Source organism: Notamacropus eugenii, chromosome 2 (genome assembly GCF_028372415.1).
Source record: "Notamacropus eugenii isolate mMacEug1 chromosome 2, mMacEug1.pri_v2, whole genome shotgun sequence".
Classification (NCBI taxonomy): Eukaryota; Metazoa; Chordata; class Mammalia; order Diprotodontia; family Macropodidae; genus Notamacropus; species Notamacropus eugenii.
The window spans coordinates 227,067,817-227,074,846 of NC_092873.1; the positions used below are offsets into that span (position 1 = coordinate 227,067,817).

The 7,030-nt window shown below is 34.2% G+C and overlaps 1 long non-coding RNA gene across 1 annotated transcript in view; it reads left to right on the forward strand.

Annotated features, from left to right (window-relative positions):
• LOC140523837 (uncharacterized) overlaps positions 1-6,829 on the forward strand; it is a 51,345-nt gene extending 44,516 nt beyond the window's left edge. Inside the window, exon 3 of the long non-coding RNA XR_011973487.1 lies at positions 6,696-6,829. This is a non-coding gene — a long non-coding RNA (uncharacterized lncRNA). The remainder of the gene's footprint in view (positions 1-6,695) is intronic.
• The last annotated feature ends 201 nt before the right edge of the window (positions 6,830-7,030 follow it).

Below are 7,030 nucleotides of genomic sequence, written 5' to 3' on the forward strand. Positions count from 1 at the left end.
TACCCCCTTTTTACCCTTCTGTGAATATACCTTACTAATATACTTTGTAAAATGTAGCACCTCAAAGCCTATACAATAGTCCAGATATGATCAATCATTGGCAAATACATGGGACTATCAACTCTAATCCTTGATGCCACTTCTCTCTTAACTATTGCTTAAGATAAAATAAACCCCCTTGGTATGCATATCACATCATTGACTCATTTTTAGCTTGGCAGTACATCAGAGCAGCTAGATCTCTTTTAAATCAACTCATGTCATGGATTGGGAGTACTTTAGTGTGTAGGTATTTAACAAATCAGAGGCAGTGTGCATAATGGAAAGGATGCTGAACTTGGAGTCAAGTGGACATGAGAAAAAAATCCTACCTCTGACACATTAGCTATGTGACTACAATTAATTCATTTACCCTTTTGTTGCCTAAATTTCTTTATCTGTAAAATGAGAATAATAACATTTGTACCTATCTCAGAGGATCTACCTAGTGCAGGGGTGACTCATTAGGATGGAGTAGTTATGGTACTGGAGCTGGAATAGATACAGACAACCACATTGTACCTCTAATTCTGAAGTAGCGGCTTGGATCCAGCATATAATTTAATCTAAAACCTACAGTTTTAAAACCGGGTATGGATCTCTGACCAAGGAGAAATCTGCATTTCTGTCACCATAAACATATAGAACATTCCTTCTAGGAGAGATGGGTGGTACCAGAAAGACTATCAGAATTTCAAATAGAGGAAGTCCAAAACTATGTTTCTCAGACCCAAACTTGGGTCTGAAAAAGGCAGTGAGGATGTGAAGAGGGAGGTAGAAAGTATGAAAAGCTCCCCCAGATGTATAGAAACCTTACTTTGTTAAGATCAGAAAACTGTGTATAGTCCAGCTTAAAGTGCCCTGAGATCCTTAAAGAACATAGCACTCAATACCTGGAGGAAAAATAGAAGGTAATACAAAAGAAATACAAAGTAGAATCAAGTAAGGACCAGACTTTCACCCTGAAATCCACAGAACTTGGCCTGTAAAACTAAATCACAATTAAGGAAGGCAAGAAATATGAGTAAACAAAAAAGAATACTATCATAAAAAGCTATTAGATTGACTATGATGCCTACTTTGGAAAAGAGAATGACTTCAAAACATCTACATCCAAATTTCAATAAAACTCACAGCTTAGACAAAAATTCAGTTAGAATTACTGGGGTGAAGGAGAAAGAGGAAAGAGTTTAGGTGGTAAAAGAATTTAAAATCATTTTATAAATGAAATGAAAGCACTAGAGGAAAAAACTGGAAAAAGAAATGAGGATTATGGAAAAAATCATAAAACAGAAATGTTGAAGTAAAAATCAAGAGCTTCTAGTTGAAAGAATTGTTACTGCAAGTATACTGAAAGAAAAAAAATCAAGCGCAGGAAAGCTACACTTACGATTTCAGATGATTTTACAGCAACCACTAAAAATGAGCAGAAGACTTGAAAAGCAAAGACAAAAAAATGTAGGCTTACAATTTGAAAGGAAGCAACTGTAGACTTGAAGTAAAGGAAAAGCAGAACAAAACAAAACATGACAACACTTTTCTAAAATTTAAGAATTGTGTGAAGTAGATTGGGCTCATTTATTTGTTGGTGAATTCCTCCTTATTGGAGTCCTTTGAGCAAGAACAGTTTTTTAGTGCATTACAGAAGAAATTAATTTGGGGGTATGAATTGAACAATTTACTACTTAGGATCCCTTTCAACTCTGAAATTCTGTGATAGTAAGGAGTTCACCTGGACAGAACCATGTCAGCTTATTCAATTAGAAATTTACTTTCTCAAAGAGGTAACAAAATTGAAATCTTATGATTATATTTATACTATTTCTTTGTGTTTTATGTTATGACCTTTATTTTGTATTTAACATGATGATAAAGTCTGGCAGTGACCAAGAAATGTTCCTTTTCTTCTACCTGCTTCCTCTCTGTTCTCAGCTTGATAATATTCACAAGAATAATATTTGATTGAGAGAATGTTAGAAAACATTTGGCTGGAAGTCAGAACTGGTTCTGACTCTGTTTCACTATCTCTGACTCCACATAAATAGCTTAAATGTTGTGGCCTTCAGTAACCTAACTGCTAACATAAAAATGCCAAATTTCAACTTCTTTACCTACACTATTATATGAATGCCATTTTTCTAGGACAATACAGTCAACACAGAGCTAAATATGAGAGACTCCAGATGCAAGTAGACAGCTATTTATCCTGTTCATTGATGATCTTTCTATCACTAATTACAGAAATAATTTATTTCCAAATGCTGTCACAGAGTTCTTCTAAAATGCACTATTATATTTTGGGTGCAATGAATTACATTAGCTCACATATGTCCTTTAAGGTGAGCTTGAATCTAAATTGTTACAAGTTAAATGTATTTTATAGAATCAGCCCTAGACCTCAGCATCTGAACATTTGTCTTTGTGTCAAAATACCTAGCACTCAGATGTAATTTAACATGAGTAACTGTTTTTTTTTTTTTTGAAAGGGAAGCCAAAGAAAAGAGGTGATATCAGGTTAGACTTGAGTGACATTAGGAGGAATGAGAAACACATGTTTACATACCCCTATCCACACTATGCATACAAGTTAACATTATCAGGATTTCACTTTTAAGAAAACTAAAATCAACCTGAAATTGAAAATGAAAAGATATGAAGTGTGTCTAAGGAAACACAATACAGACTATAATAGGTCAATGTGAGGTTCATTTATCAAGTGATGTGTAGGAAGTAAGCATACAAATCATTTTAACAAAGAACAGAAGTGAGGAGGAAACATTCAAGTTCCTGTTCAAAGCTGCCAGAATGAAATTGACTAGACAAAGCACCCAGATGAAAAGAATTCAATTCTACAAGAGTTGTCCAATTGAGAATGACATTATTCATTGCTTGTTCTATCCTATAGTCCCATCAGTTATAGGCCTTTAATAAGTAAACAGCAGCAGCAGCAACACCAAAAAATAACTCCTGGACACTTATGAAACTTGAGAGGTCCTTTTTTTTTTTTAAATGATATGTATGAAGTGGCCTAAGTGTCTCAGATATTGCTGAAAGTTGAGTGTCAATGAGGCAAGGAGGGATGTAGTCACTGTTACTGCTTTAAAAGAAAAGTCAGGAGCTAGCATTTTTATAGTATCCTTACAATGTATCAATTTTTGTTACATAATATGAAGTAGGTTAATAGCATTAGTGCTGTTTTATAAAAAAACTGAGGCACAGAGATACAGATCAATGGCTAAATGGCTCACTGTTAGTTACATCTTAGCTCTAGTAAAGTACATGCTTATTTGATGTGAATTACCTGTTCTGGAGAGTCAAATGATCTGCCTAGTAGAGGGTAAATTATTTCAAATAAAGGAATACTTTGCTTTTAAGAGGGAACATATTTTCAGTGATTTCACTGTAGTATTTTGTCTATTACTAACACAAGAAATATACACTTTAGAAAAAAAATTAGAATTAAGCCAAATGTTATGCTCTAAGTTTCATTACCAGACGTGCTAGAGCATTTAAGTGTATATGTAATATGATTATTGAGCCAAATATACCTATATATTAAAGATTCATAATGTGCAGAATAAAAGGAAACTACTTTAATTTGGCATTGGAAGTGGTATGGTAAAGAGTGACTGGAGTCAGAGAACAGCACTTTCAAGCCTTGCTTTGCTGTTTATTACCTCTATGATTTTGGGAGTGTCACTTAGCCTCCTTGGACTTCAATTTCCATACTTATTAAATGAGTGATCCTCTTCTAGCCCCTAGATTTCTTATTCTATGATACATGCCCATCAAAAGCCCTAGAATGGATATTCTGGAAAAGACCTTAAAGATGATTTAGCAAAACTATTTTCTTTTACAAATAATTATAATAACTCACATTTATAGATAGTTTGTAAAACACTTTATTTATATATTGTCTCATTGATCCTCAAAACAACCCTGTAAGATACGAGCTTTTATAATTATATCTATTCCACAGGGAACCAGACTCACAAAATTAAAGTGGATTGTTCAGGATGACACAGCTCACAATAATGAATTAGGATTTGAACCAAGAATTCTGGATGCCAGGGCCAGTCCCAGGTCTTCCTGATGTCAATCCAGCATTCTATTCATTCTGCTACATTGCTTTTCAGCCATAGCCCAAATTTATGTTGTGTTTAATATTTATTTTCATCGTAACAGTCCTTCAAACAGCTGTCCATACTTTTTGCTTCCATCTTTTCTCTCCTCACTCCTTTACCATCTGACTTCTGACTTCATTCAACTGAAACTACTCTGTATAATGTTACCAATGTTATTTTAATTGTCATATCAGAAAGCCTTAGTTTTAATTCTCATGCTACTTGATTTATTGGGGGCATTGATATTTTAACCACCCACTCTTGGATATTCTTTGTTCAATGTGTTTTGTTAACATTCTTTCTTGTTTCTCTTTCTGTCTAACAACTCATTGTCAGTCGTTTACCAAAAAATTCACATCCTGCCCCGTAACTGGGTACAATCAAAATCTTTGTCCCAGATCCTCTTTTTGTTGTCTCCATGTTTTTTTTTTTTATTAGTAAGGCCATCACTTTCACATCAATTCAATCATTATTGCTAGGTGGATGGATTCTAAATCTTAAAGTTCATCTCAACTGTCTCTACTAAACCTGAGTTTTACGTCATCAGTTCCCTGTTGACCTTTTCAAATGTGATGTCCCATAGGTGTCACAAACTCTGTATTTCCAAAATAGAACACAATCTATTTCCTGAAAAAACCACCCCTTGTCCAAACTCCATCATTTCTGTTTAGAGTACCATTATTCTTTTTGTCACCAAGGTCCCCAGTCTCAGTCATCCTCAATTCTACATGTCCATACCCTTTCCTATTCCATCAGTGATTGTTTTGTTTTGTTTTTTTCTACCTCTATAACATCTCTCATGTTTGCCCCCTTTTTTCTATCTGCCCAACTACCTAGTTTGGGCCAGCATTTGGAACATGCTACACATTTGGGCTTGATTATCATTTTGTTGATTTTCTACACTGGGTTGATTGTGGGAAATCTCTACATCTTAACATACTACTAACTTCCCACAATTCCTCTGGAGTACTCATTTCCACCAGCCTTCCTCTACTTGTTAGACCTGTTTCCTTACTACCATGTCACATCACATTGCAACAAATCCTGATTGAGGCTTAGTTTCTGGATAAGGTCTGCTAAAGGGGTACTGTGTTCAATGAAATATGCATTGATGCACATGGCATATGGGAAAGTCAATGAGGAGGTGAATTAGATGGTCACTAATTGCTTTTACTGGTAAGTTATTTTCAGGAATAGTAGAAATGAATTTTAATAGGTAAGGAGAATCATTGAAATGAAAATCCTGGAATCTGGACTAAGGAGTGGCACTGTATCTGATATATTTTCATGCAAGGGAATGCAAAGATGAAAATGGAAGAATGATCTGTCCATCTTCCAATTCAGTGGGCACAATGGATGGAAAGCAGGATTGATGAGGAATAAGAAGAAGACTCAGAAGTCAATTATAATAATACTGGCTTAGGTGATAGATGTGGAAATAGGTATTGTTTTCAACTCCTCAACTATCCTGTGTTCTTTCGTACATTCTCTATGACACCTCCTGAGAGTATGGTGATGCTTTGATGTGCTTCAAGTTTTCTCTGATATTCCTTTGTGCTATTCAGAGCCTTCTGAGGTAATTTCTCTGATTTACCTTAGCTGAGATGGCACAGCAGGGTGTGGGGATTTGATGGTGCTCAAATATAAGAAAGCTTTTTGAAATTTCAAAGAAAACTCACAAAGCCCGGTGGTCTTAAGAGTTTCAAGGATGTGTTTTAATTTCCATAGAAACAAAGAAAAACAATAAAACATTTGGGAAATGACTGTAAGATGGAATTGAAGTTCTCAGTCCATCTTACAACTTGACTTTAGAGATCTTGCCTGTATGTCTGCAGGATTACCATTTCTCTAAATTCATTTGCAAATACATAGGAAAATAGTTCTATCATTACCATTATATTTATTTGTTGAATTCTCCAGCTATTAGAACTCATCTTACCCCTCAAAATTCTTTGAAATTATTTTGTATTTATTTATCTGCATATTTGTAGATTATAAACTTTTTGTTTGTATCTTTGGAGCCCCAGAGACTGGCACAGTTCCTGGTTTACTACAGATATTTAATAACTGCTTATGAAATTGAAAATATAGTAAGTGCAAATAAATTATTGTTAAATTGATTATATCTATGCATACATATCAGTGTATATTATATCATACATACGTATATGCACAAACACACACATATATATATACACATATATATATATATATATGTGAATATAGTTGTTCTAAGAATCTTGCCATCATGAAGCATGTGGCTGGTAAAACAGGTTTGTAGCTAGAGGCTAATGTTAACAAGAATTTTGTTGAGTTTCTATATTCATTTTTATTTTATATTAGCAAATATTAATAACATAGAGTATATCTGTACATTGACTAATGAATGTTCCCCTGTCATCTCTACAGTAGGGCATTGATTAATTTAAATATGTTGTTTTGAGCTCACAGTTCTCATTTGGCTAGTATTATGTGATACAATTGACCAAATTTATCTCTTCTGGTTTCTTTCATTTCTCATCATCTGGATAGGTCTAACAAGAGAATTAATTTCCAGAGGGAACACAACATTGTCTGCACCAAGTTATAAAGTCATCAATGAACATCCTTAAATATGGACAGTAACTTTTTTCTAATACAGAGGAATTTACCAGATGTTTTATTTTAAAATAAATATGATCTTGCAAAAGAGGTGAAAAAGACACATTGTACAAAGTAAATTTGTGCTTATAATTGAAGATATAGACTATGTGAGAAACAAGAAGGACAGAGTTACTGGGACATGTGGCAGTGAGGCTGCCATCACTAAAAAGTGGAAGTCACTTCAGTAGTTTTGTACCAAAATGTCCCTTTAAATAATTGCTTGT